The sequence below is a fragment of the Rutidosis leptorrhynchoides genome, chromosome 5, assembly GCF_046630445.1.
Source record: "Rutidosis leptorrhynchoides isolate AG116_Rl617_1_P2 chromosome 5, CSIRO_AGI_Rlap_v1, whole genome shotgun sequence".
NCBI lineage: Eukaryota > Viridiplantae > Streptophyta > Magnoliopsida > Asterales > Asteraceae > Rutidosis > Rutidosis leptorrhynchoides.
Window position 1 is genome coordinate 379,277,719 of NC_092337.1, and position 23,790 is coordinate 379,301,508.

The 23,790-nt window shown below is 32.8% G+C and overlaps 2 non-coding genes across 2 annotated transcripts; both read left to right on the top strand.

Annotated features, from left to right (window-relative positions):
* Positions 1-11,089: 11,089 nt before the first annotated feature.
* Positions 11,090-11,196, top strand: LOC139850955 (small nucleolar RNA R71). Its single transcript, XR_011760327.1, has one exon. It is a non-coding gene; the product is annotated as a small nucleolar RNA R71 (small nucleolar RNA).
* Positions 11,197-20,283: 9,087 nt separating this feature from the next.
* LOC139851163 (small nucleolar RNA R71) lies at positions 20,284-20,390 on the top strand. Its single transcript, XR_011760521.1, has one exon. It is a non-coding gene; the product is annotated as a small nucleolar RNA R71 (small nucleolar RNA).
* Positions 20,391-23,790: the final 3,400 nt, after the last annotated feature.

A 23,790-nucleotide genomic window follows, 5' to 3' on the forward strand; every position in this document is an offset into this window, starting at 1 on the left:
ACAACAATTTGACCATAACAACACTTAAATCACTTGTTTTGACACAAATTCAAGCTTTTTACAAAACTCACACAAAACCAAGAATTTAACAACGAATTGAACACAAAAACACATGTTACTTACCTTGATAGACTCAGTAATCTATAAGAAACAAGATGGTATGAACAATTTGAGCTCTAGAACACAATTTAGGAATTAGGGTTTGAAGAGGTGGAAGTTAGGTACGGGAGTGAAGAATGAATTTTCTAGAAATGGAAAGGAAATACAGTACACTAGTCTCTTAGTTGGGTTTAATTCCCACACTGAGCAACACACGGGTATTTACCAGTTATCTGATATCTTTCGCACAAGATTAGGTAACCCAAACGAGGTCCAAATAAAATAAACAAACCTGTTCTGGGACCCTTATCACAAACTGGTCACAACACAATTATAATAAAACACTAATAAAATAATTAAAATAAAAATCACTTAAGACTAAGCACAAACCCTAAGGGCAAAAATAGTCCACTTACAACTAGCTTGGGTTTCTGTCTGTTACAGATAGTGAGCAGGTCGAGTCGGGATATAGTTATTTGGTACCTGATATGATAGCTGGCTCATGATTTGGTGCTGATGAACTTGCCAGCTATTGTGTTGGCATCGCCTGGAGTTCTCATACTCATTCGCGGCTCTCCACTGCTCATACTGATGATGCCTAGCCTGGTTATTCATTTCCACCTCATCTACATACTGGAAGACATCAGTATAACTATCCCTAATGACATCCCTAATGTCATCTGCTTCCTCCATCTCCTCATCAGAATCCCTTTCTACCTGTGGATGGGTGCCCTGATATGGTATTGGCATATTATGCCTCCGTTTTAGTACCTTTACACCTTGATAAACCTGCAAGCCTATGCTCTCGGCTTGTTCCTCAATCTCTACCATCGGACCCACATGCTCTTTATCTACACCTAAGTACTCTCCAATGAGAGTAATAAAAATACCTCCCCCTATAATACTTCCTGCTTGCATACCCTCAACAACTTTAGACAAATTGTGGCCTACGCAATAAGAAATGTTAACAAAGCTCCCCGGGTCTCGAATACACTTAAGATAGAATAAATCGTTTAGGGTCATTTTTTCTTTATTTCTACCCCGTTGTGTAATCGAGTTCGCTAAGAATCTATGTATTATCCGAAGCTCTGCTATATCAATATCTAAGTAGGAGTGTCTTCCACCTCGCGTAAATTCCCTAAATTGTGACATACGCCTCCATATGGCGTTAGCGTCAAAATTCCTATCTACTCTTTCACCTTCAGTAATTAAACTATTACAATCAGGTGTAATAATCTCAGCGGGGGTGTAGATTAATAAAGCTCTAGCCATGTCCAAAATGGACATTCTGTACATTGTACCTCCTAAAAGAAATCTAATAAAACTTTTATCTCCTATCATAGTAACTTCATTATTTAACTCTATAGTGCTAAGCAATTCAACACACCATTCTCTATATATAGTTATACGTGTAGTAAATAAGCGGATCCAATCGTTAAATGTAGAGCTACCATACCTCTGGACTAGTAAATCCCTAACCGGTTCGGCTAGGTGAACCGCTTCCAAAGGCTCCCAATCATTACCCGAGGCATTTCAATATTTTTGTGGTAAAGAATGTGCATGTTCTTTTGAAATTTCGGGTATTCAATCCAACAACGATCGAATCTTAGGTTGGGATGTAACTGTTGGTCATCGATAAGTGGGTGCATAATCCTCGGGTGAGGCTGAAATTGATGATAATGAGTGTAAAACATTGGTTCTGGCTCATAATATTGCATATGTTGATCATAATGTTGTTGTTGTTCAGGTTGTGGTTTCGGTTGTAGTTTTTGATCAGGTTCTTGTTCAGGTTCTTGTTCATGTTGTCTAGACGATGATGCACCGTTCGTATCTGTATTTCTCTACAAAACACATTAAACACAAAATTTGTGCATCCAAATATGCATTAGTGTTAGCAAAATAACAATTTAAAACAATTACAATAACATATTTAATCCATATTAAACTTATACTAATTTTCATATTTTCTACAATTTTTCAAATAAGCATATATGAAAAGGTATACAAAGTTCATAAGCATTTTACTCAAATAACATGTTAAAATAACCATTACTAGCAATTAAACAAGTTTCAAATGGTAATTACATCAATTTAATCAAGTTCATGAATTTTAGACTTAAAAAGTCCACTTTGATTTTCAAAAATCATGTTTAGGATCAAAGTTTGGATCATTTAGTTACCTAAACATGTTACACTACTTAATTTAGCAATAATTCATAACAAAAATTGGCCATAACCTGATTATATCAAAAAGCCCCAAATTGCTCAAGAACACAAACTCTAGATTTCTAATTTTTTTTGAAGTTTAAGGCTTCAAATCATGACAAATAGCATCAATCTAGGTTATACAAGCATAATATACTAACAATTTAACTCTAATTAAGCTAGAAATTATCAAAATTAAATTAGGACAATTAATTATAATTATCACAAAAATTAGGAAATTTAGGAGTTTTAGGGGTGGAATCGTTACCTTCTTTGAAAAATTTCTGAACAAACGCATGATCAGAGCGGATTATAGCAAGAAATTTGGTGAATTTTGGTGAAAAAATGATGATTTTAGGGGTGTTTTGAGAGTATTTTCGGATGTATGTGTGTGTGTTTTGTGGAAGACAGAAGCAGCTCGCTGCTTTTATGAATCTGCTCTATCCAGGGTTCCCATGTGATCGCATGGGTTCCCAGTGCAAACCCCATGCGATCGCATGGGGTGTAATTTCTTTTTTTGTATATAAAAACTTTTTACTTATAAAAACAAATAAATGATTTATTTTAAATTTTGTTTTTCCTTTTTATTTAGGAAGAGGTCGTTTCGGTATGTTTACCTAGCTCGTCCCTCGACAAAATTTTAAAATTGTCATTTTAAAGCGATTGTTTTAAAAGCAAAGCTTTTTGGGTTTTTTAATGTTTTTGGCATACTTTAGATCAATAAGAATAAAAATAATGATAATAAAAATTTCTCGTCCCGCCCTTGGGTAAAGCAATTTCGGTTCAACGACCTAGTCTTCAACTCACGATGAATTTTAGATATCAAATTTTTAACTTAATGAAATAAAGTAAATTTTTGTTTTTAAATTCACACCAAACTTAAATTTTAAAATGCATAAAATTTCATATAAATATTATTAATATTTATATACATTAATTTTACAAACTTATATTTAAAAATAATATAGTTATATATTAGTTTTAAAAACTGGGTAAAAATAAAATAAAAATCTTTTTGGTCTTTTATCCCACTTTAATCAATCAAATATTTACAAAAATATACGTCCCTCTTTTGGGTAAAGTAATTTCGGCTATATTACCTAGTTTTACTCCTGACGAATTTCTGAAATATTTTGGATTGATTGATTGAAGATATTTATACCTTATGAATAAACGGTAAATTTTGCAGTGATGTAATAAATTTTTGTATGATATCAATAATTTCGGTTTCACATACCTAATTTTATTGAATATCAATTTAATACTTTATAGCGAACGATTCAGCGTTTATTATCAAAAGGTTAAAAGCAATAAATAAAAACAAAAAATTGTACATACTTACCTGTGAGAAAGAACTCTCAGAGACCTGCTTTAGCCGACTCATAAGAGAGTCGTTCGATTTGGTTTTCCATTGCTACATAAGCGTAACCTCGATTCTTCAATAACTTTTCTTCTAAACATATGAACGGTCCTTCTCTGCATAGAGTAACGAACTCGGTATTGGAATGTGTTTGATTGTTCGAACATTTCCCTTCGTGTGTCCATTTTTCCGCATTTATGGCATCTTTCAAGGTGTCGTGCTCTTCTTTTTGTTGCGAATTTTGATTTTCCTTTACCAAAATGTGTCTTATGATGATCTTTCCTGAGTTCTTACCTTACTTCGTCCATTTTTCCTCTTATGAATGATACCAGTTCACTCGGGAAAGTGTTATTATTACGTTTAGTAATCATAGCGTGTAGTAGTAGACCATGGGTCAGATCAAAGGAATTCTTCATCTCGTAAAACCTAAAAGAAATAAAAATTCAGAATGGAGGGAGAAGACTAGTTCTTTAGGGTCTGCTAGGGAAAGACCATTCGGATTCCATTCTCGAGAACTACACGAAAATAGAAAATCTAACCCTAGACAGAATTATATTATCCTTTAAAATATTTGAATCTCCCTACACTTAGTTAGCTGTGGTATCAACATTTTGATTAACTTCATTATTAACTTCAATTGGAACATCAACAACTTGCATATCTCTGACTTTTGCTTCAAACCATTTGTTGATTTCCTCTGTAACATTCACAAATTCAATTAACATCGCCTTTTATTTAGGCAAAAAATTGGATACTAATCTGTTACATAACATAAAGTTCCCCTTAATTTTAGCATATTGAATCCATTTATAAAGTTTCTTCGTTGCACTGTTAAACACGGGTTCATCTAATTTCGTATCAACAACAGGGTTCTTTGTTATCAGGTCATCATTGGGTGTTTCTTCATCTTCCCCACACATAGGCGTTTTTATTGGTTCAACAGTTTTGGTTGGTGGAGATTGAAACTTTCGATTCACAAAGGTGACCGATTTATCACCATCTCTAAGTGTCATTCTACCTTCTCTTACATCAAAGAACGCCTCGGTGGTTGCTAAAAATGGGCGACCTAAAATTAGAGGAATATCAAGGTCTTCCTCCATATTAATAACTATGAAATTTGCAACAAAGGTCAAACTTCCCACTTTAACAAGTAAATTATTGGCTATTCCAACCGGGTGTTTAATGGTTTGATCAAATGATTGAACACCTATTCTGGTTGATGTTATAGCGAGGGGGTACGTAATAGTTATTATTTTACTACGAAATAATATTAAATACGATACAATTTTACACAAGTTATTTATTTATTTAAAGAATGGATACACCTAAATCTTGGTACAACACTTATAGGCAGTGTACCTAATCGTAGAGTAGTGTAGTTTTTAGTAAGTCCAGTTCGTTCCACAGGGAGCTGATTGAAAACGTACTATATTTTTATACAACTATATTTATATAAATATATATAATTATATATAGGTAGTATTATTATTATTATAAAAAGGGGTTTTACCGTTTAATGACCGGTTTGTCGATTTTATATTTTTAGGTGTAAAGATAAATGACAATAATTAAAGTGCGTAAAATAAATAACGATAAATAAAATGCGATATATAAAATTGCGAGTAATAAAATGACGGTAAATAAAAGTACGATGAAATATGAAATAAAAGTATTATGCTTATTTAAACTTCTGTAATCATGATGTTCGATGTGTTGATTTTAATTTATTATCATGGGTTAATTGTCCTTTGTCCTGGTTTATTCGATATGTCCATACGGTTTTTTTCCATAACGGTCCATCGGTCATAAATATAAAGTACGAGTGTCCTCGTCAAATTAATCTTATACCCGAAGTCAAATATTCCAACTAATTAGGGATTCGAACTGTAACAAGGTTTTAATACTTAGTTTAATGAATACACCAGGTTATCGACTGCGTGCAATCCAAGGTTTTATTACTTTGTTAACAATTACACCAATTATCGTTGTATGTAATCCACACATGTTTTAATGAGATATGAATATTAATTTATCCAATTGATCAGTTTGAATAATCAATTACCCAACCCGAATAATTAATTAAATGATTGTAAAGGATGTCGTATAAACGTCACTAAATAGGACATTCGTAATCATTTTAATAATTATTAGATTAACTAATTTGAAGATAGGTTCGACAGATTCCAATGAGTTGTCGCTTGTCGCTCAATTAGACAATACCCCCCATCTATTAATAGTCATAGTCCAATGTCCACAAGTGTCGGTCTTTTGTCCAAACCCGAATTATGGTACAAAATCCAATAACCCCATCTTAATATTTAGCCCAACATCACGATTACTTCGATTTAAATAAGCATAATAATAACTTAGTTACGAGACATTAAATTAAAAAGGAAGAACATAGCTTACAGTGATTATTAATAGCGTAGCATTACACGGACAGAGTTTCGACTTACAAACTTAAAACATTCCTTACAATAACCCAACTAAACCATAACTTTATTATCAAAATTAACTTAAATTAAAATTATAATTATAATATATATAAATATAAATTGAGAGATAGATAGATCATGAGTATAAAAAAAAGGGTGCATTTGATCGTCTGAATTCGTTGGCTTTTATAGGCATTTTGGGACCAGGCAGCTCCGCGAGTGCGGAGGTTTTGTGCTTTAAACTCCGCGAGTGCGGAGGTCAGGAATCCAGCTCACCAATTGATTTAAACGTGGGCTGCTGTGAATATTATAATATATATATATATATATATATATATATATATATATATATATATATATATATATATATATATATATATATATATATATATATATATGTATAATTAATTATATAATATATAATATATATAATTAATTATATATTATATTATATTCTTGTGCAAAGTTGACTTAGAATTTTAGCTCCGTTGACTCGCGCGTTGATGCTCGGTTCATGTCTCGGTTCTGAATTTTCGAACGACTTTTTGTACGCTTAGATATCTTGTACTTTGCGTTTTGCGACTTGTACTCTTATCATTTTTAGACGTTTCTCATCAATAAATTGAACCACTTGGATTGTATCTTGTAAATTTGAGCTTTTTGGTCATTTGCGTCTTCAAATCTTCGTTTTCGCCTTTTGTCTTCACACTTATTTAATATAAATGATTATTACATAAAAATAGAACAATAGTAACTAAAAGCTTTACATATTGGAAGGATATTGATACTAAATATATGTTCATTTAGAGCACTATCAAATATCCCCACACTTGAACGTTGCTTGTCCTCAAGCAATATAGAACTTGAAATAAAATCTCACTTTACTCGAATCACTTTTTTATTCTCACACTTTATACATAAGTGATTTTGATACAGCGGTATAAACAATGATAGTAACGATGTGGTTTATAGTCCCACATGACTATGAAAATTTAGATCCTTTAAGGAAATTGGATCTTTATGAAAACATTTGATCTTTTGAAAATTCATTCTAGCTTTTACCCTAGATAAGTTTTCCGGAATAACCCTTCACCGGTGTTTGCAAAATATTTTTATGGGTTATGTGGGTTTCATATTTTAAAATTTTAGCTCAAAACTTGAGATTTTGTGTCACCCACTTGCTAACCTTGTATTAGGAAATCACACGTCCAGTTTACTTGCTCCGTATATTACCTTTCGGTAAACTACCATCCGGTTGTAAAGGAAAGCATTGAACATGCAACTGTTAAGGCAATGTCTAATGACATGCAGATGTTCATGGTCCACAACGTGTCGGATGCAATTGCTATCCTTTTTAGGAGAAATAGCAAAGATCACCCTATAATTTTTCGGTCTTGCACAAGGTCCTGTCTTCAACCATGCTATGCAACCACCGTTCTTACGGTTGACACCCGATTTGGTTCAGGTGACCTAATGAATTTCGGTGAATTCTCAGGATTTTACGTTCAATGGTAATGAACGCATTGAAAATAGGTTTTCAGAAAACAAATCGGTTTGTAATTTTGATCAAAATATTTTCTCGTTTAAGCTCGAGTTTAGATATCATTGAATTTCATGAGTTTGTAATTCTCAATCTTTAAGGTCAATCTCAAGGATTGAGTAATATCAGTCTTAAATGCTGATTTTTAATCTTTAAGGAGATTATCCTTTCTGAGGGTCTGATTCATAAGTCTTATCAAGCTAATTTTCATGGCGCCCTCCCCATTTTACGAGACAGATCCTCTCATGGTTAGGATAAGTCTGACCACATGGCGACCCTGTTTGATGTTGAGGTCCGTGGATTTCCTGCTGATTTTAGAGATGACTTTTCTAGATTTTTCGTCAACCTACAGCTGGTCTGGACGACAACTTCTTGACCTAAATCAAGAAGCGCGTGTCTTTTTCGGAAGACTTTACTTCCTTTTAATGATGAAATTGATTCATCGTGTAGATCTATCTTTCTTTCAAAAGTATTACAGTAAATCGGGTAAAACTGATTAGTATCGTTCAAAACAAAAGTACATGCAATAATCTTGTACAAAATATGTGATATATGTTTAAAAGAACTTGGTGAATTCTTCCCACATTTAGCTTTTATTTATCTTTCTTTGCCTTTTTATTCTCCTTTATTCGATTTTAAATGAATTCAAGCGTTTTGGGTTGTTTATCAATTTATGTCCTTTCCGAGGCAACAATAATTTCAGTATTAGCACATAGTTTTATCGTTCATAAATATGTATAAACATGATTTTGAATTCATTTAGTTGAAAATTTTTCAAATTTTCACAAAATTTGGCAATTAAACTAAGTGTAAACCCGAGAGAATTTATAACCCTTCTCCACACTTGAGATCTTGCAATGCCCTCATTTGCAAGAAATCAGTAAAAATTTAAATTCATGAGGGTGATTAGCGTAGAAAAATGATTAAAAATAGCAAGTTTGCAAACATATTGTTTAAATCACATTTGATATTTTACGTCTTTTCGTCAAAATTAGCATCTTTTGCTGAACTTAATGACAGTCTTTGAAAGTGCATTGTTTTACCATGTTTTGTACATAACATAAAATATAAACATATATATACATATTTTTGAAGTTAGGTATATTACCCCACGTTAAAAAATTTATAAAATCTAATATTTTTTTTTTTGGCATACTTTAGATCAATAATATTAAAATAATGATAACAAAATTTGTCGCCCCGCCCTTGGGTAAATCAATTTCGGTTCTACGACCTAGTGTTCAACTTACGATGAATTTTAGAAATCATTTTTTAAACTTAATGAAATAAAGTAATTTTTTTTTTGTTTTTAAATTCACACAAAACTTAAATTTAAAAATGCATATTAATTTTATACAAAACCTACAAAACAAAAATTCAGAATGGGGGGAGAAAACTAGTTCTTTAGTGTCTGCTAGTGGAAAAGACCAATCGGATTTCATTCTCGGAACTACACGAGAACAGAACAACTAACTTTAGACAGCGTTTTCTTTTAGAACATTTGAATCTCCCCACACTTAGGTAGCTGTGGTGTCAAAATTGTGATTAACTTCATTGTCAATTTCTTTTGGACCATAATCAACTTGCATATCTGTGACTTTTGCTTTAAGCCATTGGTCGGATTCCTGTGTAATATCCACAAATTCAACTAGTTTGGCCTTTTCTTTAGGCGATAGATTGGATACTACCCGGTTACATAACTTAAAGTTCCCCTTGGTTCTAGCATCGCGGATCCGTTTAATAAGTTTCTTCATTGAACTGTTAATAACGGGGTCATTTAATTTCGTATCAACAACGGGATTCTTTGTTATCAAATCATCATTAGGTGTCACTTCATCTTCCCCACAATTAGGCGTTTTATTATTGTTAAGCACTACCGTTGGAGTTGGTAAAACAATATGGTTCTTACCAATCGTTTTTAGTTCAACGGTTTTGGTTGGTGGAGATTTAGACTTTCGAATCACAAAGGTGACCGATTTGTCACCATCACTAAGTGTCATTCTACCCTTTCTTACATCAAATAACGCCCCAGTAGACGCTAAGAATGGTCGACCTAAAATTAGAGGAATGTTTGGGTCATCTTCTATGTCAATGACAATAAATTCGACTAAAAAGATTAAATTACCCACTTGAACGGGTAGGTTGTCAGCAATTCCAACTGGGTGCCTAATGGTTTGATCAAAGAGTCGAACACTCATTTCCGTTGGACTTAACTCACCTACTCCTAATCTCTTATATAATGAAAGAGGCATAACACTCACACTTGCACCTAAATCTGCTAGTGCATCATACATGACACAATCACTAAGTAGACAAGGAACAATAAATTCACCCGGATCACCCAATCTGGGTGGAACTTTTGGTGGAACTGTATTCACCGGGTTTATCTTTACGGTTTTTGTTTCTTGTACTTTCTTATTCTTCTTCTTCTTTCCAGAGGTATCACAAACTTTATTACCTATTACTTGCTTATACTTAACTCCTTTTCTTGGAAATGGGATGGGTGGTCTGTATGGTGTCACCACTGGCTTTACATACTCAGGTGGTGGTGGTGTTGTAACTTCTTCATTGTTACTCACATCTAAAACCTTCCCATCTTCTGATGCTGGTTTTTCAGAATTTGTTGACACCATATTAACATTCTCATTTCGAGGATTTACTTCAGTATTACTCGGTAGCTTTCCTTGTTCCCTCTCACTCATCATGCTAGCAAGAGTACCTACGTGTTTTTCTAGATTCAAAATGGAAGTTTGTTGAGTTCTTAGTGACTGATCAAACCTCTCATTCGTTTGGGTTTGAGATGTAATAAATTGTGTTTGAGAGTCCATTAGCTTTGCCATCATTTCTTCCAGATTTAGCCTTTTCTCTTAGGTTTGTTGTGGTGGTTTATACAAGCTAGGTCTTTGTTGATTGAAAGTGTTGTTTTGAGTTGGTTGGTTATTCAGACCTTGTTGGTTGTACGAGTTATTGTTGGGTCCATTTGGATAGTAAAGAATGTTTTGATTTCGATTAAAGTTTGGCCTTGGCGGTTGATAATTATTTTAATAATTATTTCCCGGCCTTTGGTTCATGTAGGAAACATTCTCACGTTGTTCCATCGTTTGCTCGATGTGACAATCTTTCGTTAAGTGTGGTCCACCGCATTGCTCACAACTGATTCGTATTGCGTGAATATCTTTAGTCATCTTTTCCATTCGTCTCTCGAAAGCATCTATTTTTGCGGAAACGGAATCAAAGTCATGGCTAGAATCGGCTCTAGCCGCTTTAGATGAACGAAAAATATCTTTTTCCTGATGCCACTCATGTGAGTGGGAGGCTGTGTTATCAATAATTTTATAAGCTCCAGTTGCGGTTTTCTTCATAATGGAACCACCAGCTACTATGTCGATGTCTTTTCGTGTAGTAATGTCGCATCCTTGGTAGAATATTTGTACTATTTGATAAGTGTCTAAACCTTGTTGAGGACATCCTCTCAACAACTTTCTGAATCTTGTCCACGCTTTATATAATGTTTCATTTGGCTTTTGCGCGAACGTAACAATTTCTCCCTGAAGTCTCATTGCTTTAGATGCCGGAAAGAATTGTTTAAGAAATTTTTCAACTAAAACATCCCATGTATCAATCGCCCCTTCAGGTAACGATTCTAACCAATCTTTGGATTCTCTCTTTAAAGTCCAGGGAAATAACATGAGATAGATCTGTTCATCCTCAACTTCTCTGATTTTGAATAGTGTACAGATCCTATTAAAGGTTCGAAGATGTTCGTTTGGATCTTCTTTTGGCGTACCACTATATTGGCATTGATTAGTTACCATGTGTAGGATTTGTCCTTTGATTTCATAATCTGGCGCATTAATGTCTAGCTTAATAATGGCGTGACCTTGGCCAGTGCGTGTGGCTCTCATTCGATCTTCCATACTTAGAGGTTCCATTATTTCCATATTTGAATTTGTTGAATACGAATCACTAGAAGATTCTGATTTAACTATTTGTGGTTCAGGAGGAATGATTATTGGTTCAGGATCTTGGAATTGTCCTTGAATATCCTCCGGGTTCTCAATTGTGAGGTCGGGTTCAAAAAATGGATTATCGGAAATTTGAATTGGAATACTTGGTCGACTTGATGATGATTCTAAAGAAAAATCAACGGCGAAAATATTGGCTAGATGTCTTGATCGAGTTACAGGTGGTGAACGTATGAAAGGTGGTGAACGTTTTGCTCGGTGCATTCACAGAATATCCTATTAGTTATAAAAAGATAGAAAAATTATATAAGTTATCAAATTAATAGACTTTTCTGCTTTTGCCCACGTTTCGAATAGCCAAAAGATGTAGCAGGGAGCCAGAACCCTTTAAATCGGAAGCTCACAACTCAGCCACTAACAAATCCAACTATTACTACGAAGCAGAAAATTTGGATGTCTATCAATTTAACCGCTTAAAATAATTTTTCGTTTTGAATTATTAGAGAAGAAATAGAGAAAATTCTAAGTCCTAAAAACTAGAGCGGCGAGAAATAAGAAAGAAAAAGAGTAGCGTCGAAAAACGTCGAAAAATAAAAAATTGAAAAATAAAATAAGAAAGTAGCGCGTCGAAACTTAAAATTCTAAAAATTAAATATTAAAAGTTGCGTCTAAATGTATTAAAACTTAAAAGAAATTCTATATCCAAAACGGCAATATCTTAATTAGGCACTAAATTTTATTAAATACTAAAACGATAAGCGACGTCGTAAAATTATAAAGCGCCTAAATTTTAGTCTAAAGAAAAAGTACTTAAGGGATTTTACGGCAAATCCTAAAAATCTAAAAGTATAAAAATAACTACGGCAAAAACTGTAACTTAAACCAATTACGAGCGAAAAATATAAATATTACGAATAAACGATTAAAAAGATACGAAATATAGAAATAATACTTAGAGTTATGAAAATACAATTTTTATAAAAATACAATTTTTATTATTGTATAAAAGTATTTATAAAACTAATTAACACTTAAAACTTAAAATACAACTTTAATTAAACTATGACTAATTAATATTAAATATAAACCCTATTTAGATTAATTAATAAAAATAATAATTAAATTAAACCCTAAAACGTAATTAATGCAGTCTGAGGTTCAGGCGTGTCAGGCAGCTCCGCGAGTGCGGAGGTCTGCTGCCCAAAAACTCCGCGAGTGCGGAGGATGCAGATTCAAACGAGCCGCATGCCCAAATTAAGCAGGTCCAGTTTTTTTTTTTTACTTTATAATCTTTACAAAATTAATATAAGTAATATTTATTAAAGTACACTTATGTTTTTAAGAACTAAAAAAAATACTTTTATACTTTATATAAATTATATAAAAATATATTTTCTTTTTTTTACTTGAACACTTAAATAGATATATATATTATTTTTTTTCTTTTTAATGTTTTTAACACTTATTATAAATACAAAATATTTTTACGAAATACGAAATAATATATTTTTACAAAAATATAGTTTACAAAAATATAGCGTTTTGCTTCGGCGTCCCCGGCAGCGGCGTCAAAAACTTGATGTTATAGCGAGGGGGTACGTAATAGTTATTATTTTACTACGAAATAATATTAAATACGATACAATTTACACAAGTTATTTATTTATTTAAAGAATGGATACACCTAAATCTTGCTACAACACTTATAGGCAGTGTACCTAATCGTAGAGTAGTGTAGTTTTTAGTAAGTCCAGTTCGTTCCACAGGGAGCTAATTGAAAACGTACTATATTTTTATACAACTATATTTATATAAATATATATAATTATATATAGGTAGTATTATTATTATTATAAAAAGGGGGTTTTACCGTTTAATGACCGGTTTGTCGATTTTATATTTTTAGGTGTAAAGATAAATGACAATAATTAAAGTGCATAAAATAAATAACGATAAATAAAATGCGATATATAAAATTGCGAGTAATAAAATGACGGTAAATAAAAGTACGATGAAATATGAAATAAAAGTATTATGCTTATTTAAACTTCCGTAATCATGATGTTCGATGTGTTGATTTTAATTTATTATCATGGGTTAATTGTCCTTTGTCCTGGTTTATTCGATATGTCCATACGGTTTTTGTCCATAACGGTCCATCGGTCATAAATATAAAGTGCGAGTGTCCTCGTCAAATTAATCTTATACCCGAATTCAAATATTCCAACTAATTGGGGATTCGAACTGTAACTAGGTTTTAATACTTAGTTTAATGAATACACCAGGTTATCAACTGCATGCAATCCAAGGTTTTAATACTTTGTTAACAATTACACCAATTATCGTTGTATGTAATCCACTCCTGTTTTAATGAGATATGAATATTAATTTATCCAATTGATCAGTTTGAATAATCAATTACCCAACCCGAATAATTAATTAAATGATTGTAAAGGATGTCGTATAAACGTCACTAAATAGGACATTCGTAATCATTTTAATAATTATTAGATTAACTAATTTGAAGGTAGGTTCGACAGATTCCAATGAGTTGTCGCTCAATTAGACAATACCCCCCATCTATTAATAGTCATAGTCCAATGTCAACAAGTGTCGGTGTTTTGTCCAAACCCGAATTATGGTACAAAATCCAATAACCCCATCTTAATATTTAGCCCAACATCACGATTACTTCGATTTAAATAAGCATAATAATAACTTAGTTACGAGACATTAAATTAAAAAGGAAGAACATAGCTTACAGTGATTATTAATAGCGTAGCGTTACACGAACAGAGTTTCGACTTACAAACTTAAAACATTCCTTACAATAACCCAACTAAACCATAACTTTATTATTAAAATTAACTTAAATTAAAATTAAAATTATAATATATATAAATATAAATTGAGAGATAGATAGATCATGAGTATAAAAAAAAGGGTGTGTTTGATCGTCCGAATTCGTTGGCTTTTATAGGCATTTTGGGACCAGGCAGCTCCGCGAGTGCGGAGGTTTTGTGCTTCAAACTCCGCGAGTGCGGAGGTCAGGAATCCAGCTCACCAATTGATTTAAACGTGGGCTGCTGTGAATATTATAATATATAATATATATAATTAATTATATAATATATAATATATACAATTAATTATATATTATATTATATTCTTGTGCATAGTTGGCTTATAATTTTAGCTCCGTTCACTCGCGCGTTGATGCTCGGTTCATGTCTCGGTTCTGAATTTTCGAACGACTTTTCGTACGCTTAGATATCTTGTACTTTGCATTTTAAGACTTGTACTCTTGTCATTTTTAGACGTTTCTCATCAATAAATTGAACCACTTGGATTGTATCTTGTACATTTGAGCTTTTTGGTCATTTGCGTCTTCAAATCTTCGTTTCCACCTTTTGTCTTCGCACTTATTTAATATAAACGATTATTACATAAAAATAGAACAATAGTAACTAAAAGTTTTACATATTGGAAGGATATTGATACTAAATATATGTTCATTTAGAGCACTATCACTGGTTGGTCTTAATTTACATACACCTAATCTTTTGTATAAGGAAAGAGGTATAACATTTGCACTCGCTCCTAAATCTGCGAGCCCATTATACATAGCACCATCATTAAGCATGCAAGAAATGATAAATTCACCTGGGTCTCCTACTTTAGTAAGTAGAGTTGGTTTATTAACTTTTTTCGGGTGATCTTTTCTTGGTTCTTTCACTTCTACTTGAACTTCTTGTTCACATTTTTCTTCGTTTCTTGGAATGGGAGGTTTATATAGAAATTCTTCTTCATCACTCCAATTTGAAGCCTTCCCGTCTTCCAATTTTGGTTTTTTCATATGTCGTTGATAACATATTTATGTTTACATTTTGAGGGTTTTCTTGGGTGGTGAAATTATGATTAACTTCATTGTCAACTTCCCTCGGACCATGAATATAGTGTTTAACTCTGTGACCATTAACTTTAAATTCAATCCCATTTGAATTTATTAACTCTATCGTTCCATATGGGAAAACTCTTTTGACTATAAATGGTCCAGACCATCTTGATTTCAATTTTCCAGGAAATAGCTTGAAACGTGAATTGAAAAGAAGAACTCGGTCTCCTTCCTTAAATTCTTTTGAACTTCTGATTCTTTTATCATGCCATTTCTTCGTTCTTTCCTTATAGATTAACGAATTTTCATATGCACCATGTCTCAATTATTCTAATTCGTTTAGCTGACTTAATCGTAGACGTCCTGCTTCAAGCAAATCAAGATTATATGTCTTCAAAGCCCAAAATGCTTTGTGCTCAATTTCTACTAGAAGGTGACATGCTTTTCTGTAAACGAGTTTTAAAGGTGTGGTTCCAATTTGAGTTTTGTAGGCTGTTCTAAAAGCCCAGAGTGCATCCTCCAATTTCATGGACCATTCCTTCGGATTTGATCCTACAGTTTTCTCTAGAATACATTTTAATGCTCGGTTGGTATTTTTAACTTGTCCACTTGTTTGTGGATGATAAGCGGTTGAGATTTTATGAGTTACTCCATATCTTTTGAGAACTTTTTCAAGTTGATTATTACAGAAATGAGTACCCCGATCACTTATTAAAGCTTTAGGTGTTCCGAACCTTGCAAAAAGACGTTTTAGGAAGTTGACTACAACTCGTGCATCGTTATTTGGGAGAGCTTGTGCTTCCGCCCATTTAGATACATAATCAATGGCAACGAGAATGTAGAGATTATTATGAGATTTTGGAAATGGACCCATAAAGTCAATACCCCAAACGTCAAATACTTCACATACTTGAATGACATTTTGTGGCATTTCATCACGTTGACTTATTTTTCCGGCCCTTTGACATGCATCACAGGATTTACAAAGAAGGTATGCGTCTTTGAAAATTGTAGGCCAATAGAATCCAGCGTCGTAGACTTTCCTTGTTGTAAGTTGAGGCCCATAATGCCCTCCTGTTGGTCCTGTGTGACAATGGCTTAAGATTTGACTAGCTTCATCCCCGAATACGCATCGGCATATTATTCCATCGGGACAACTTTTGAATAAATGTGGATCTTAACAAAAATAGTGTTTTATATCACTAAAGAATTTCTTTCGTTTTTGGTACGCAACCCTTTTTCAAGGAATCCACATACTAAGTAGTTTGCATAGTCTACAAACCATGGAATTTCATTATAATCGATTTTCAATAGATATTCATCAGGAAAGTTGTCTTGTATGGTCGATTCATTCAGAACTTCTAATTCGGGATTTTCAAGACGAGAAAGATTATCAGCGGCGAGATTTTCTGCTCCCTTTTTGTCTCGGATTTCAATATCGAATTCTTGTAAGAGTAAGATCCGACGGATTAATCGTGGTTTGGCATCTTGTTTTGAAAATAGGTATCTAAGAGCAGAGTGATCAGTATAGACCACCGTTTTAGCTAGAATGAGATATGAATGAAATTTGTCAAAAGCAAAGACAATAGCAAGGAGTTCTTTTTCAGTAGTTGTGTAATTCATTTGTGCTCCTTGTAACGTCTTACTAGCGTAATAAATAGGTTGAAATCGTTTTTCAATCCTTTGTCCTAAAACGGCTCCCATTGCAAAATCACTTGCATCGCACATGAGTTCAAATGGCAGATTCCAATTTGGAGTTATCATGATCGGTGCATTAATGAGTTTTTCTTTAAGAATATTAAAAGATTTGATACATTCATCCGAAAAGATGAATGGAGCATCCTTTTCTAGGAGTTTATTCATAGGAGTGGCAATTTTAGAAAAATCTCTTATGAAACGTCGGTAAAACCGGCATGCCTTAGAAAACTCCTAACTCCTCTAACATTGGTGGGATATGGAAGTTTAGCAATTACATCTACTTTAGCTCTATCCACTTCAATTCCTTTCTTTGAAATTTTATGACCAGGAACGATGCCTTCTTTAACCATGAAATGGCATTTCTCCCAATTAAGTGCTAGATTTGATTGCTCGCATCTATTAAGCATTCGTTCAAGATTAACTAGGCATGTTTCAAAAGTATCACCGAAGACTGAAAAGTCACCCATGAAAACTTCATGCATTCTTCTATCATATCGTGAAAAATCACCATCATGCACCTTTGAAGGGTTGCAGGGGTGTTGAATAGTCCAAATGGCATGCGTTTGTAAGCAAAAGTACCATAAGGGCACGTGAACATAGTTTTCTCTTGGTCCTCGGGTGCGATTGGAATTTGAAAGTATCCGGAGAAACCGTCAAGAAAACAATAGTAACTGTTCCCAGCTAACCTTTCCAACATTTGATCAATAAAAGGTAAGGGAAAGTAATCTTTTCTGGTGACGTCATTTAATTTTATATAATCAATACAGACTCGCCATCCTATTACAGTCCTAGTAGGAATAAATTCATCTTTTTCATTTGTGATGACTGTCATGCCACCCTTCTTAGGTACACATTGAACTGGGCTTACCCATGGACTATCAGAAATTGAATAAATTAAACCTGCATCGAGCAGTTTAATAATTTCTTTCTTAACAACATCTTGCATATTAGGATTTAGTCTTCGTTGGCGTTGCACATATGTTTTATGACCTTCTTCCATAAGGATTTTATGTGTGCAATACGAAGGACTTATACCTTTAATGTCATGAATCTTCCATGCAATAGCTGGTTTATGAGCTTTTAGCACAGAAATGAGTTGAGATTTTTCATTTTCCGTAAGAGAAGATGATATTATTACAGGTAATTCAGATTCACCATGTAAATAACCGTATTCCAAATGGTTCGGAAGTGGTTTTAACTCTAATATCGGTGGTTCTTCAATCGATGATTTGTATCGATATCTGTCTTCCTCTTTTAGCATTTGAAGTTCTTCTGTTGTTGGTTCGTATTCATTAGCCATGAGTACGGTTAACATTTCAGCTTCATCAATTGGTTCAGTTCCTTCTCCTAAAGAACATTCTCCTGTTCCTTGTAATTCTGGAAATTCTTTTAACAATTCTGCATGTGAATCTATAGTTTGAATATAATAACATGTATCATCTGCAGATTGCGGTTGTTGCATGGCTCTATCAACAGAAAAGGTAACACTCTCGTCCTCTATACTTAGGGTCAGTTTCTTACCAAACACGTCTATTATTACTTTAGCCGTGTTTAAGAATGGTCTTCCTAATATGAGAGGAACTCGAGAATCTTCTTCCATGTCCAGAATAACAAAATCTACTAGAAATACTAAAATACCAACTTTAACTAGCATGTTTTCCATTATCCCTCTAGAATATTTTACTGATCGATCGGCTAGTTGTATGCTTATTCTTGTTGGTTTCAATTCTCCAATGTCTAGTTTAGCGTATAGTGAATACGACATTAAATTTATACTAGCACCTAAGTCTGCCAATGCTTTTATTGAACTAAGACTACCCAGAAAACATGGAATTGTGAAACTTTCTGGATCAGAGAGTTTTTCTGGTAGTTTATTCAACAGCACTGCAGAACAATTAGCATTCATTGTAACAGTCGAGAGTTCTTTCATTTTCTTTCTATTTGTGATTAGATCTTTCGGGAATTTAGCATATCCTGGCATTCATGAAATTACATCAATGAAAGGAAGATTGACATTTATTTTTTTAAACATATCCAAGAATTTGGATTGCTCGGCTTCAAGTCTTTCTTTTCTCATTTTACTTGGGTAAGGAAGTGGTGGTTGGTATGGTTTAACATAAGGTTTCGCCTTAACTGTGTTATCTTCATTAACCTTTTCATCTACCGGTTCTATTTTCTTCTCTTGTTCAGATTGTGGTTCTTGTGTAGTAGGAATAGCGTCATCAGAAATTACAGGTATTTCAGGTGGTTTGAGTGTAATACCACTTCTTGTGGTAATGGCTTTAGCTGTTTCATTTCGGGGGTTAGCATTCGTATCGCTAGGTAGACTCCCCGGTTTTCTTTCACCTATCAGCCTTGCTAGGTTACTTACTTCTTGTTCCAGATTTTGAATAGAAGCTTGTTGATTTCTAAATGCTTGAGCATTTTGTTCATTAGTTTGTTTCTGAGATATGAAAAACTGCGTTTGAGATTCAACTAGCTTCGACATCATGTCTTCCAAATTTGGCTTTTTAACATCGGTTTGTGGTGGTTTAATTGGAAAAATAGGTCTTTGCTGGTTGTAAGAATTATTAGATACTTGTTGATTGCTAGGACCTTGTTGGTTGTTGTATGGAACATTTTGGTTATAATTCTGATTTTGATTGTAGTTTGGTCTTGGCGGTTGATAATTATTTTGATAATTATTTCCAGGCCTTTGGTTCATGTATGAAACATTCTCTCTTTGTTCCATTGTTTGTTCAATACTGAGACAATCTTTTATCAAATGTGGTCCTCCACACTGCTCACAACTAATTCGTATTGCGTGAATATCCTTAGTCATCTTTTCCATTCGTCTCTCGAAATTATCTAACTTTGCGGAAATGGAATCAAAGTCATGGCTAGAATCGGCTCTAGCCGCTTTAAATGATCTAACGATGTATTTTTCTTGATGCCACTCATGTGAGTGGGAGGCTGTGCTTTCAATAATTTTGTAAGCTTCAGTTGCGGTTTTCTTCATAATGGAACCACCAGTTGCTATGTTGATGTCTTTTCGTGTAGTAATGTCGCATCCTTGGTAGAATATTTTTACTATTTGATAAGTGTCTAAACCATGTTGAGGACATCCTCTCAACAACTTTCCAAATCTTGTCCACGCTTCATATAAAGTTTCATTTGGTTTTTGTGTGAACGTAACAATTTCTCCTTGAAGTCTCACGGCTTTAGATGCCGGAAAGAATCTTTTAAGAAATTTCTCAACTAAAACATCCTATGTGTCAATCGCCCCTTCAGGTAACGATTTTAACCAATCTTTGGCTTCTCCCTTTAAAGTCCATGGAAATAACATGAGATAGATCTGTTCATCCTCAACTTCTATGATTTTGAATAGAGTACAGATCCTATTAAAGGTACGAAGATGTTAGTTTGGATCTTACTTCGGCGTACCACTAAATTGGCATTGATTAGTTACAATGTGTAGGATTTGTCCTTTGATTTCATAATCTGGCGCATTAATGTCCGGTTGAGTAATTGCATGACCTTGGCCAGTGCGTGTAGCTCTCATTCGATCTTCCATACTTAGAGGTTCCGAATTTTCCATGATTGAGTTTGTTGAATCTGAATCACTAGAGGATTCTAATTTAATGGTTTCTTCCTCGACAATCTCTGGATGTACGATTTGTGGTTCAGGAGGAATGATTAGTGATTCGGGATCTCTGAATTATCCTTGAATATCCTCCGGGTTCTCAATTGTGAGGTCGGGTTCAAAAAATGGATTATCGGAAATTTGAATTGGAGTACTTGGTCGACTAGATGACGATTCTAAAGAAAAATCAACGGTGACAATATTGGCTAGATGTCTTGATCGAGTTACAGGTGGTGAACGTTTTGCTCGGTGCATTTACAGAATATCCTATTAGTTATAAAAATAAAAAATTATATAAGTTATCAAATTAATAGACTTTTCTGATTTTGCCCACGTTTCGAATAGCCAATAGATGCAGCAGGTAGCCAGGACCCTTTAAATCAGAAGCCCACAACTCGCCAATAACAAATCCAACTATTACTACGAACCAGAAAATTTTGGATGTCTATCAATTTAACCACTTAAAATAATTTTTCGTCGAAATTTAAAGAAAATTCTATGTCCTAGAAACTAGAGCGTCGAGAAATAAGAAAGAAAAAGAGTGCGTCGAAAAATGTCAAAAAATAAAAGGTCGAAAAATAAAAATAAGAAAGTAGAGCGTCGGAACTTAAAAGTCTAAAAACTAAATATTAAAAGTTGCATCTAAAGGTATTAAAGCTTAAAGGAATTCTATATCCAAAACGGCAATAACTTAAATAGGCACTAAAATCTATTAAATATTAAAGCGATAAGTGACGTCGTAAAATTCTAAAGCGCCTAAATCTAAATCTAAAGAAAAAGCACTTAAGGGATTCTACGGCAAAGCCTAAGAATCTAGAAATATAAAATAAATACGGCAAAAACTAAGTTTAAAACTAATTACGAACGATAAATATACAATTTACAAATTAAGAGATTAAAATATACAATTTATAAAAAGAGACAAAAAATGATAAAATTACTTATTTTTATAAAAATATTATTTTTATATTTATATAATATAAAAATATTAAACTATATAATTAATAATAATAATTAAACTTAAAATTACTAATTATATACTAAAACTAAAAACTAATAATTAATATTTAAAGTAAACCATAATAATAATAATTATTAAGAAATTAAAACCATAAATCAGCATTAATTACGTCCGAGGTTCAGCTGTCAGACCTACTCATGCGATCGCATGAGTTTTGGCATTGAAGCCATGCGGTCGCATGGAGTGCAGATTCAGAATTGGTATGCTGGTTAAGATTTGTTTTTTTTACTTTTTTTTTATAATCTTTACCAAATTAATATAAGTAATATTTATAAACTTATATTTTTAAGAACTAAAAAAATACTTTTATACTTTATATAAAAAAATATATTTTCTTTTTATTTAAACACTTATATATATATATATATATATATATATATATATATATATATATATATATATATATATATATATACTTTTTTTATGTTTTTATATTTTTGTATTTTTAACAAAATATTTTTACAAAATAAGAAATATTATATTTTTACAAAAATATCTTAAAAACTAATTTTTTTATAGCGTTTCGCTTCGGCGTTGTTGAGTTCCCCAGCAGCGGCGCCAAAAATACTTGATGTGTGCGAGGTGTAGTACGTAATACTATTAATTTTACTACGAAATAATATTAAATACGCTATAATTTTACACAAGTTATTTATTTATTTATTGAATGAATATACCTAAACCTTGCTACAACACTTATAGGTAGTGTACCTAATCGTAGAGTAGTGTAGTTTTTAGTAAGTCCGGTTCGTTCCACAGGGAGCTCACTAAGTTTAACGCTATATATATTTTAAACAAATTTTGTATAAATATATATATATATATAAATAATATTATTATTATTATAAAAAGGGGGTTTTACCGTTTAATGACCGGTTTGTCGATTTTATGTCTTAAATCACAATTAAAACCTAATGTAAAATATTAAATATAAATATAAGTTAATTTAAAGCGTAAAGTAAATGATGATAAATAAAAGTACAATAATTAAAAGTGCGATAATTTAAAGTACGATAAATAAAATGGCGGTAAATAAAATTGCGATGAGATATAAAATAAATGAATTATGCTTATTTAAACTTTCGTAATCATGATGTTTGACGTGTTGATTTTAGTTTATTACCATGGGTTAATTATCCCTTGTCCTGGATTATTCGATATGTCCATCTGGTTTTGTCCATAATAGTCCATCGGTCATAATTATAAAGTGCGAGAGTCTTCGCCAAAGTAACCTTATACCCGAAGTCAAATATTCCAACTAATTGAGGATTCAAACTGTAACAAGGTCTTAATACTTTGTTTAATGAGTACACCAGGTTATCGACTACGTGTAATCCAAGGTTTTAATACTTTGTTAACAATTACACCAATTACCCTTGAATGTAATCCACCCCTATTTTAATGAGTCCAGTGACTATTAATCCATCCCCGTGTCCGGTCAAATGAATAATTATTAGTTTATAGGTATCCCGCCCACCGTACCCAGTCAAGCGTATGTGGTTATATATAAACACGTCAAATTATAAATCTCTATATTAAATCAACGAGATATCATTTAATTAAAATAAAACCCATTAATAGCACATAGTCTAGTTTCCACAAGTATCGGTCTTTTGTCCAAACCCCAATTATGGTCCAAAGCCCAATAACCCCGTCTTTAATATTTAGTTAAACATCACGATTACTTCGGCTTAAATAAACATAATAATAATTTTGCTACGAGACATTAATTTAAAAAGGTTGAACATAACTTACAATGAGTATTAATCGCGTAGTGTTACACGGACAGAATTTCGACTTACAAACTTAAAACATTCGCCACTATAACCTTATTATTATTAACTTAATATTAAAATTAAAATTATAATTAAAATATAAATATATTTGAGAGAGTGAGAGAGATCAGTGAATGAAGGTGTGTATAACTCGTCGCCCAAACTTGCAATTTAT